Source organism: Octopus bimaculoides, chromosome 2, assembly GCF_001194135.2.
Source record: "Octopus bimaculoides isolate UCB-OBI-ISO-001 chromosome 2, ASM119413v2, whole genome shotgun sequence".
Lineage (NCBI taxonomy): Eukaryota > Metazoa > Mollusca > Cephalopoda > Octopoda > Octopodidae > Octopus > Octopus bimaculoides.
Genome location: NC_068982.1, coordinates 155,267,834 through 155,280,433, shown reverse-complemented (window position 1 = coordinate 155,280,433; position 12,600 = coordinate 155,267,834). Strand labels below are relative to the sequence as shown.

The 12,600-nt window shown below is 38.6% G+C and overlaps 1 protein-coding gene across 2 annotated transcripts in view; it reads right to left on the bottom strand.

Moving 5' to 3' along the window:
• Window positions 1-12,383, bottom strand: part of LOC106877050 (testis-specific serine/threonine-protein kinase 6) — a 56,721-nt gene extending 44,338 nt beyond the window's left edge. For both annotated transcript variants that reach the window (XR_008263473.1, XR_008263472.1), the window contains exon 1: window positions 8,895-12,383. The gene's annotated coding sequence lies outside the window, so the exon portion shown is untranslated. The remainder of the gene's footprint in view (window positions 1-8,894) is intronic.
• Between the last annotated feature and the right edge of the window lie 217 nt (window positions 12,384-12,600).

The window sequence follows — 12,600 nt, the reverse complement described above, 5'->3', positions numbered from 1 at the left end:
AGCAGCACCATAGTCAATTGCTACAAAAGTAAAGGTGATGCTTTAGACACAAACAATTACAGAGGTATCAAGTTGTTGGATCAGGTAATGAAGGTCACGGAGAGGGTCATAGCCCAACTAATTAGGGAGAGAGTCAGTTTAGATGAGATGCAGTTTGGATTTGTGCCAGGGAAAAGCACCACTGATGCTATATTTCTGGTAAGACAGCTGCAGGAGAAATACCTAGCCAAAGATAAACCTCTGTACCTGGCTTTTGTTGACATGGAGAAAGCCTTTGACAGGGTTCCCCGTTCCCTTATCTGGTGGTCAATGAGGAAACTACGGATAGATGAATGGTTAGTGAGAGCTGTGCGAGCCATGTATAGAGTTGGCAACGAGTACAGTGAAGAATTCCGGGTAGAGGTAGAGGCAATAACAGAGGAATTCAAGACAGGATGCCCCTAGGAGCTCCTCCAATATGTGGCACTTGGTGAAGAATGGAGTTTGATGTAGCTACCCTCATTTGCACCTCTTGTAGTGAGGTAGGTTCATCTGGGACTCTTGACAGGAAGAGGTCCAACCTTGATTTAAATACGCCTGCATCTACATTGTGCAGATTCCTCAGGCTCTTTGGGAGAATATTAAAAAAAGCTGTGGGCCCCTGAAACCTAGGCTGTTGCAATAACTGGTCCTGAAGTGCGATGGTATTGCTGGGATCTTTGGTACTATGCAGTATTGATCCGTTCTGGCATTGGTGTAGCTTTCAATGCCAAAATTTGGCACAATTCCTTCCAGGATCTTCCAGATGTATATTACCACATACTTCTCCCACCTTCGCTCCAGGCAATAGAGTCTTAGCTGTTACAGCCTTTCCCAGTAGCTGAGCTGTTGCAATGAGACAATCTTCTTTGTGAAGCTTCACTGGATTGCTTCAAGGTCCACTGTTAATTTTACATTGTTGGGTGACCATAACTGAAAGCAGTAATCCAGGTGGCTGAGGACAAATGTCCCCCATAGGACCATCATGGTTTCCTTATCTCTGGTTCTGAATGTTCTCAGGATCCAAACCTGCAGAAAAGAAGGCCAGACAGAAGTCATATGCAGATGCAGTACAAGCTGCAGCGGTTGAACAAGAACATTTTTTTAAGTGTGACACAGGAAATAGTGCAACGGTTGTCATGGCAAAAGACAAAAATGAGCTATGTACCCATGCACACAAGACTGCCACAATTGATGGACCCTGGTTGGCTACCACTGCCACCAAACCACCCAACACACGAACACCAACGCCATTTCTACTGATGAATATAAGAGTCCTGCTGCAAAACAACAGTAAATGCAAAATTGAGCATCTGAAGAATTTTTCTACATGTAAAGAAGCTATATGCATTACACTTACAGAAACACATCTATCTGCAGACATAAGTGATGTGGCGAAACATACCAATGTATGCTATCTTCCATACAGACAGAAGGAAAAGAAGTGACGGTGGAGTTGCAATGTACAGCCATGAAGATGTCACACCATTAACCCTGTTAACAAATTTGAACTCAGTGTGTGACACACTCATAGTACATCTAAAGCAACATGCACACTATATCACCCACTTGATGCCACAAATCATGATGGAAAATTTGAGGAAAGCCTCAGTACAATACTAACACAGTTGGATCAATGTGCTACTGTATTCATGATAGGTGACTTCAACTTCTCCAACATCAGGTGGCCTGGGGGGAATATAACCCCAGGAATGACACACAAAGAGTGAAATCAAGCAGAATCTCTACTTGATCTTACAAAAATGCTATTCATGGAACAGATCATATTCTCTCCAACCAGGCACAAAAATATCCTGGACCTCTGTTTTACAATGTGGAAATATATCACCCACAATATTCTCGGACCATAGCATGATAGAACTGACAATGTATGGTCTGGAATTAACTAAAGATAAACTCCGCACAGATGGTGCTCAAACCCTATCCAGTTAAAATTTCTATAAGGCTGACTGGAAGTCACTTGGAAAACAGATACTCCAGCAGGACTGGCCAAAAAGCCTCTCTTTGTAAGACAGATATGAAACTCAATTTATGTAAATAATGTGAGCTAAATGCATTAAATATGCCCCAGAGAAGGGAGCCAATACACAAAAAAAAAACATCATTCCCCCAGACAGGGGAATACTCATGTGGTGGAGAATAAAGATCTCAAATCATTTAAACAAACACCTTAATGACAGTGTGAAATCCCATCTGACAGAGGAACTCTTCCAGATAGAAAATAAACTCAAAATCTCCCATGAAAAAGAAAGAGAAGAAAGAGGAAGCTGGGCAGTTGAAAATATATTTAAAAAATCCGAAAGCCTTCTACACGTTGGCAAAGGAGTCTGCTTCAGTATGCTATAAGATAGGGCCACTATTTGGTAAAAGCAGCTCACTAACTGCAGACCCAAGGAAGATAAGTGAAGCACAAAAATAATTCCAAAGTATTTTCACTTCTCCACTGGAAAATATGCAAATAAACAAGTGGAAGGAGATTTTCAATGTAATGAACCTATTCAGAAAAGAGGCAATAATCGATTACATCAACATAACAGAAGAGGATGTAATATCGACCATTGATGAGATGAGATCAAACTCAGCAACAGGCCCAGATGGACTCCTGGCTGTTCTCTTAAAGACATGTAAAAAGGCTCTTGCAAAGCCACTGCAGATACTCTTTCAGGGTTTCTTTGCATGTGGTAAACTATGCCCTGTTCATAAAGGAGGGAGCAGAGAAGATGCTAAAAACTATAGTCCCATCTCTCTGACCTTACATGATAGCAAGACAATGGAATGCATTGTCAGAAAAAAGGCTGATCACATTCCTAGAAGAAAACAACCTTCTCACAAACACGCAACATAGCTTCCATTCAGGGAGGAGCTGGCTCAGTTTCTGCAGTACTTTGACTGGGTACTGAAGCAACGGCTAAACCAGTCAGCTGTAGATGTGATATACCTCGACTTTGCCAAGACCTTCGACAAGATTGATCATGGCATGACAGATCACAAGCTGCGTAACCTTGGTATTACTGGGAAACTGGGAGAGTGGCTTCATGATTTTCTGAAGGGCAGGAATCAGACAGTTGTAGCCAATGGTGCTCACTCTGAAGAGACACCAATTCTCAGCAGAGTCCCACAGGGAACTGTACTGGAGCCACTACTATTTGTGATGGCCCTCTCAGACATGCCCTCCAGGGTACAGTCAGCCAATCTGACCAGTTATGCTGATGACACAAAAGTATCGCAGGCAGTTAGGAACCCAGAGGACATCATAAAACTGCAGAAAGACCTGAACGAAATCTACAAATGGGCTAACAAAAATAACATGCAGTTCAATGCTATGAAATTTCAGGCATCCCACAATTGGTCCAACACCAGGCTAAAATCGGAATACACTGGACCAGAAGGTAATATGATCCCAGAGTCAGAGTCGGTGCGTGACCTGGGGGTTCACATAAGCAATGATGCAATATTCCATGTGCATATTACCAAGATGGCAACACTGTGCAGGTGAGTGGCTGGCTGGATTCTGAGGACATTCAGAACCAGGAAAAGGGAAGCCCTGCTACTCCTATGGAAGACTTTCATTCTCAGCCCCTTGGACTACTGCACCCAACTATGTTCCCCACAGAGTGTGAAACAAACTGTTGAACTCAATGCAAAAGATGGGCTACTGTGAGAGACTAAAGGAGCTGAGTCTCTATTCCTGGAGAGAAGATGAGAGAGATATGCGGTGATACATATTTGAAAGATCTTAGAGGGTTTAGCTCCCAATTTTGGTATTGACAACTATACCAGTTCTCACACTGGATGGCACTGCATCATACCAAAGATTCTGTCTTCCCCATCTACAATAAGGACACAGCACTGCAACAGTCTGGGTTTCAAGGGCCTGCAATTGTTCAACATCCTTCCAGGCAACCTCAGAGATTTACATGGTGTTGATGTGAAAGTCTTCAAGGAATGTCAGGACAGGTTTCTATCTGATATACCAGATGAATCTACATTGCGGCATGAGACGTGAAGATCAGCTCCGTTCAGCTTGCTATTTCACCAAAAACAATATTAGAACAACACTGAGTAACTACAGGTGGTACACCAGCATAACCTCAGCCTTTTGCTGAAACTAGTAAAAGATAAAAGATATATAAATCACACCAACATCAACGTCATTACTATATTCCTGATGGGTGGGTGTCTTCAACTTCCCCAACATCAGGTGGCCTGAGGGCAACTTAGACCCAGAAATGACGCACAAAGAAGGAAATCAAGCAGAATCTCTACTTGATGTTACGAAAATGCTATTTATGGAGCAGATCATACTCTCTCCAACCAGGCACAAAAATATCCTGGAACTCTGTTTTACAAACAATGTGGAAATTAACATTTTTCTGGGAGTGCATGCCAGCTAAAACTTATATTTCTCAAGAAGCAAAGGGAACACCAGGATTTAAAGCTAAAAATGTGATGCTTCTTCTGAGAGGAAATACTGCAGGTGATATGAAATAAAAACTCCTATTTGTCTATCACTCTGAAAATCAAAAGGCCTTCAAGATTTACACAACATTTAGTCTACCTCTGAATTGGTGTTCAAATTAGGAAGGTATGGATGACTAAAACCCTATTCAAAGAGTGGTTTACAAGCATTTTTGTCCTGATGTAGAAAGGTACAGTGTCAGACATAATATTTCCAAGAAAGAACGGTTCCTTTTAGACAATGAATCAAGCCACCCACTGTACTTTGGATGAGCTTTCTGATAATGCAAGGTTAAAATATATCTCCAAGAATACAACTTCTAAGCTCTAACCAATGGTTCAAGGTGTGACCGTTATCATGAAGGCAAATTATTTGAACTTTCAAACAACTAACAAAAGAAGATATCCAACTTAAAAGAATCATGGGATGAAGGGAAACTCTTAACTTTGAATGATGCTTGGAAAAATATATGGCCAAACTGTATCCATAACTTTACAAATATTCTACAAACAAAAAGTCCATATCAAAGTTGGGAAACTACAGTGACACTTGCAAATGATAGGAGGTTTAAAGAAGTCACAGAGAATGGTGTAGTTTAGTTGCTAGTGTTCTATACAGAAAATTCATCTAGCTGTTGGAACAAGAGCAAACTGACAATACAGATGAAAATATGAAAAGTCATTGAAACTACATTTAACTTTCTTGCATTGTTAGGATTAATTCATAATTCAGCAGAATGCAGTAAGAAACCAATGCATTCGGTGAATCACTGTTGTTGTTGTTGGCACTCTGTCGCTTACGACGTAGAGGGTTCCAGTTGATCCGATCAACGGAACAGCCTACTCGTGAAATTAACATGCAAGTGGCTGAGCACTCCACAGACACATGTACCCTTAACGTAGTTCTCAGGGATATTCAGCGTGACAGTGTGACAAGGCTAGCCCTTTGGATTATAGGTACAACAGAAACAGGAAATAAGAGTGAGAGAAAGTTGTGGTGAAAGAGTACAGCAGGGTTTGCCACCATCCCCTGCTGGAGCCTCGTGGAGCTTTAGGTGTTTTTGCTCAATAAACACTCACAATGTCCGGTCTGGGAATCGAAACCGCAATCCTATGACCGCGAGACCGCTGCCCTAACCACTGGGCTATTGCGCCTCCACGGTGAATCACTACAGATGATTCAAATGGAAAATCTTGAATGTATTGTGTAAGCAGGTATTATCAAAGTATTAGACAAAATTATTTCTTTCTGCATCCCATGTGTTGGTGGGCAGCAGTTTACTGCACACAATGTTGTTATGGAGCAGATCAGTGTCATCATCTCCATCATCATTTAATGTCTGCACACTATGCTGGCATGGGTTAGATGGTTTCGCATGGAGCTGGTTAGCAGGGAGCTGTCCAAACTCCAACTGTCTGTTGTGACATCATCTCTATGGCTGGATGCTCTTCCTAACACCAGTCACTTAGCAGAGTATGCTGGGTGCTTTTTACGTGCCACTGGTACAGGTGTGTTAACACAGCACCAGCATGAGTGCTTTTTATGTGGCGCCAGCACCTGAAAGGACAAGCCTGTAAGCATGGAAGACAGAGATTTTACTTAGCTTAACATGTCTTATCAAGTACAGCAAATCACCACATCTCCCAGTCCTTTGTCATTTCCTCGTTGAAGCCCAATGTCAGAAGATCCTTTCTCACCACTTCGTCCCATGTCTACCCCTTCCACAAGTACCTTCTATAATTAGAGCTCAGCACTTTTTTATGTAGCTGTCCTCGTCCATATGCATCACATGACCAAACCAGCACAGTCTTCTCTCTTGCACACATCTGATGAATCTTATACACAGCTTTTAAACTCCAAAAATAAACACGGATTGTAGGCGAGAGGGTGAAAAAAGAAAGACTTCACGTTAATTGTGATTTGGGTCCAATTTCCTTCGTCAACAAAATACACGAGAAATAAAAATACAAATAATTGTACATACCCGTACAAAACAGATTCGCACTCCACATACAAATATTTGCACATACAGATCAAATAAAAGTTAGATTAATACCTTTTTCACGACAGACATGTGTATATTATCGAAATTAATAATTATATGTATATGTATATAATTATATTAAGGGAGTAAGGGCGAAAAAAAAAACGACCTATCTCCAACACACACATACATACATATATATATATATATACACGACAGGCTTCTCTCAGTTTCTGTCTGCCAAATCCATTCACAAGGCTTTGGTCGGCCCGAGGTAGGAGATTGCCCAAAGTGTTACTCAATAGGACTAAACGTAGGAGCATGTGGTCGGGAAGTCACGCCTGCACCATTTGCAAATCGTTAATAAAAATATACATTTAATATTTGGTAAATTCAATTAGCTTATGTTTCTGGATAAATTCAGCATCTTTTGAACATTTCCATTTAGTAACACATCGTGTAAAACATCGAACCACTTGATTGACTTCAAATTTTGACACAAGTCCAGTAATTTAAGGGTAGAGGATAAGTCGATTACACTGACCCCAGTGTTCAACTAGTAAGGAAGTCTTTCCTACCTGAGGTACACAAAAAGATTTTCTTTTATATATTTTTTTTGTTTACATGCATTTCCGTAATATTGAATTTAATAACACAGAGTACAAACATATAAAGAGAAAACAAACTCAATTACACAACCAGACACAAGCACTTTATCGAATGAAAAAGTAATTTTTACAAGCGGAAACAATAATTTTCAGGACACGAAGACATTACCAACATGTCTTTTGCTGCCATTTTGCAAGAGGGAAGTGTCAGAAGTTAGCAGCCATTAAAAAATGTGAGTGGTAAGTCACTAAAGCAAGTGCTTCCTTAACTGAGGGAATAACCGAAGAACAGGCAAAATCTACTTCAATTATTCTCAAAAGACCAGTTGAATGAGGTTCTAAGTGACGTATAGAACGAGGTTTCTTCACTTGATCGAGCAGGTCAAATGAGTCTGGTTTTCAGGAGAAAGGATGAAGCAAGAAAACATGCCGGTGTATCAATCCATGAGACAATGCAGCAGTGTTACGGCAAAGAAAATTAGTTGCGACAGTGATCTTAGCTTGTAACCTTCATGGCACGGTTTGAGCGGGTGGTGAGCTCCGGGGTGTCAGGGACGACATGTTGTCCGGTGAGGTCTACATACATGTACATGTTGGTGTTGATGACCCTCGAAGAGCTTAGAATAATCCAAGTGCTGCATTTCATACGGGGTGTAGAGAGAAAGGCATTGAGACTATATAGTGGTGTAGGGTAAAAGGTCTAGCTGTTTATACACGTTGTGGTTAGAGCCAATTGAAAGCTTTCTGCCGAGAGGACCTAAAAAAACAGAATGCAAGGAACTGGGCAACGACAGGTACAGTAATAACACTCGCACAAAGTAAGAACTGAGGAGGAGAAAAAAATAGAGCCAGAATTTAAAATTAAAAAAAATAGGGGATAAACTGTTGGTCAAAACCTTACCGATGGTCTAGCATTGTCTGAAAATGGAACGCTCAGAGAAGAATTTGGGCTACTTTTTGCTCCACCTAACATAGGATGACCAAGGTTTCAGTACAAGGCTGGTATGATAATGGAGATTACAGGGGGATCCGATCCAACCTAAATGGTAGCTTCTCGTGTGTTTGTGTGCGCGCTGCTCTTATTTACCTTGTTTTCATTTATTCATCTTTTAATTAGGAGTGCCTGTGCAGGAACATATACATATATATATATGTACACACACACACACATATACACATACACTTGAGTAACTGATTCTGATTTAGGCACAAGGCCAGCAATTTTGAGATTGAAGGGAATGGATTAGTCCATATCATCGACTTAGCTGGTACTTTATTCTATCGGCCTATATGATCAGAGGGACATGATCAAAAATTAAATTGAAGGGACAGCAATGAGAGATGGTCTACGTAGAGTGGGCAAAAAGAAGCGAGAGCATTGATTAAAGTGACAGGTCGCTAGAAGAGGTAGAAATGGATTTGAACATAGAACATAGAGTCGGAAGAAATACCGCAAGGCATTTTGTCTGATGCTCTAAGGACTCCGTCAGTTCACTGCTGTTTTGGGTAATTGAAAATACAATTAATGCGTCTTAATATATTGTTACTGACTCAGTCCATCCCTCGTTTTCACAAATTTGTATCACGCAATTTGTATGAATATATGAATGGGCACTGATTGTAAGATAAACCAAAGATTATTTCTTTTATTAGCCACAAAGGCTTGAGATGTTGGGGACAAAATATAAAATAGTGGGAGAAGGGGTTACATCAAGTAAAAAAAAAAAAAATTAAGGTAAAAATAAAAAAAATCAATACATAATAAAGTGTCAACAAGAAAAGATTCCCAATAAAAAACACATACGGTAATACGGTGGAAATCCAACACAAAATCCAGGTTTACTCTGATGCAGCGAAGGATTATCCTCAGTCAGACTCGTTTCCTATTTAGCAGCTGAATAATAAGTGGTAATCAATATAAGGATTTCTTAACAGGCAGATGATGCCACCTTTAAGTTTTTTCGTTTCTTTTCAGTTTATCTTTATAAGAAAAATTTTGAAAGAACTTTTAAAGAATCGCCGAACTATATAGAGGTTGATTCATAAAACAGGATTTTTTTTAAAGCATCCGCAGATTAGGAAAATTATAATTACATATAATAAAGCGTCATGGGTAGAAATATTTTTAAAAACTAACATCTTTTCAACTTTGCAATTATCCTGGAACAGCGAAACAAATCTCTCAAAAGGTTCAAACATTTTTAGAATTTTCATATTTTTAGTATAGTCACAACTTGAACTTGATTTACTTCCCAATACATACATAAGGATTTGAAATGTGGAAATTGTTTGGTTCTGCGGATGTTTTTCAAGAAATTCCTTAAAAACTCCTTCTTTAGGAAAGTTTTGTAACATGAATTTATGAAATATGGATTTATCAAAATCATGTGTGGCGAATAGCCACATTAATTTTTCATTTGAGTAATACTTTTTATCAGAATCAGGGTTAATTGCTATCCATTCTAAGGGAAGGACTAACCTGGAATCGTAATGGTATTTAGCAGCTGAAGGTAAATATTGAAAGGCAAACTCAACAGGAGCATTTTTTAGTAATTCTACTGCCATATCATTTAAGTCTTTTTTAGTAAGATCAACAAATACTTCTTTATCGTATTCTTTAAGTGAACAAAAATTTCCAAGATAATCGAAGAATCGTTCGGGTGTGTGTTTCATTTGCCACCCAAATACTCTCAGTTGTTTTTCAGTTTTACCGTCTTTGAACTTCTTTTCGATCTCATCCAATTTCTTATATTTGTCACAAGTTTGCTGCGACCAGCATCGAAAATCTTCTTCAATTTTTATACCACAATTATTTTTACCGATTTCGCAAAATATATTCACAATCTGCTCGACAGTTTTTTCGTCGCCTTCGTGACTCACCAAAATATAGTTTGTCAACAAAATTTCCCCTAATCTTTTTATATCCATGTTGTTTTCTCTTATTATACTATCAACAACATCCCACGAAAAATTCATGTTGATGCCAAGATTGATGATCTCTTCGGTATCATTAAAGTGTTCTGAAAGATTTTGTAAACGATATTTATCGAAGAATCCAACATATCTAAGACAGGTAGCACTTACTTTATGGTAACTCCAGAAAATGTTACTCATTTCCATCAACGATTCGGGATGGGTTTGCCAATACTTATGGCGAAATTGTTCCATAGAAATAACACACCTTTCACTGGTCATTATTAAAGATTAATAAATTAATAGTAATTTTTAAAAAGTTATATATTAATTTAAACAGATGGATAATGGTGATTGTGGAGGCTGCAGCAGGAGACACTTCCAAAATTATCGCAGTTCAGTATTTTTCACAGGTTTATGTTTAAAACCACAACAAAAACTATTTTGCGATAGATTAGTATGACATTCACAAAAATTAGAGCTGGTAAAAGATATTGGTCATTATTTTTCTTTCGGTTTTATCGAAGTAAATTGTTATTAACTGGATAATGTTACAACACAATTCAGCGAGTGAACTGCGGCACTCGGTTGCTGTCCCAAGTGTTATAAACGAAATGTAGTTATCTCCACTTGATACTTTTATTAAGTATGTGTGACACATTCACATACACACATTCATGTAGACACACACACATATACACAGGCTTGCGCGCGCGCAAAGTCAGAGCGGATACTTGTCTGGTGCGTAGTTAATTGGAATTCCGAGATGATTAAGAAAAAATTCAAAATTTCAATTTGCTAATTATTAGTCCTCATCCCTTTCACTACTTTCCTTAACTTTTCATTTATGAATTATCTCTATCTATCTATGAATTTCCATCCTCGTGTTTTTATTGTTACTATTATATTTATCCTAAGCAAAAAGAAGTTCCACTTGTATACACATACCATTGGATTGCCCTGAGAGGTAGAATCAACAAGTGGTAGCCAACAAGAAGCATAAGAGCTTTTAAGAGCGCATTACAAGGCTTTTGTTTAAACTAAACAAAACAGATGGATAATGGTGATTGTGGAGGCTGAAGCAGGAGACACTTCCAAAATTATAGATTTTAGGAATTTTTCTTTTAAAAAAGAGCCTCTTATTGTTTTTAAGTGCTTAATACTAAAAAAAAAAAAAAATCTGAAAAATAAATAGTTACGCGCAAGTTGGTGTGTGTTCATGCATAATGTACATAAATGGACACATACGGCGAGGTGAGGGTGTTTAAAAAATCATATATTTTCAAAAAGGTTTCCATGGAAAGCTCCTTTCCATCATTTTGAACTGTATGGTGAAGAAGGAAAATGAAAGATCCCCTTTCGAAACGGAATAGGCGATGTGTTCCAGACCTCCGAGCAAATATTTTCTTTTGAAAACATTGCAGAGTGCCGGTTCGAAAGCATTAAATCTTTCTTTGAATGTTTAAAAAAAATAGATAAATGAATAAAATACACATAAAAATAGTTCTGAAAATGTTTATGTATATAGTAGAAAACCGGCTAGTTAGATATACTGTTATGTTGTGTATTTATGTTCACTGGAAGCATATATATATATGCGTTTGTGTGTGGTTTTACACACATAGACATGCATATGAATATCTATTTACGAACATACACATACACACACGACGACCGCGTATTTCCCCTAATCTATTCATAGCGAATTTGTTTCGTTTTTTTTTGTCAAGTCTATCATCTATTCATCGCGAGAAAACGTTGCTAGCAAAAATTAAAATGTCTTCGGAACTATTACAGAGTTTTAAAATTTTTCGTTGGTGACATTTAACAAAGAACTCAGCATATGTAAGATGTGAATGTGTAGCAAGGAGCTTGCTTCACAACCACATGGTTCTTGGTTCAGTCCCACTGCATGTCACCTTGGGCAAGAGTCTTCTGCTATAGCCATAGGCCGACCAAAGCCTTATGAATGAATTTTTGGTAGACGAAAACTAAAAGAAGTCCATCATATCTTGTCATAGGAGTGGATGTGTAGGAAATAGCTTGCTTACCAACCACATGGTTCCGGGTTCAGTCCCACTGCGTGGCAAGTGTCTTCTACTATAGCCTCGGGCCGACCAAAGCCTTGTGAGTGGATTTGGTAGACGGAAACTGAAAGAAGCCTGTCGTATATAGTATATGTATTTTTTTATATTTCTGTGTGTGTGTCTGTGTTTGCCCCCCACCCCGCCCAACATCGCTTGACAACCGATGCTGGTGCGTTTACATCTCCGTAACTTAGCGGTTCGGCGAGAGAGACCGGTAGAATAAGTACTAGGCTTACAAAGAATAAGTCCTGGGGTCCATTTGCTTGACTAAAGGTGTTGCTCCAGCATGGCCACAGTCAAATGACTGAAACAAGTAAAATAGTAATACACACACACACACACATATATATATATATATATAAAATAAAATACATACATACATACATATATATATACATACATACATATATACATACATACATACATATATATATACATATATACATACATCCATACATATATACATACATACATACATATATATATACATACATACATATATACATACAT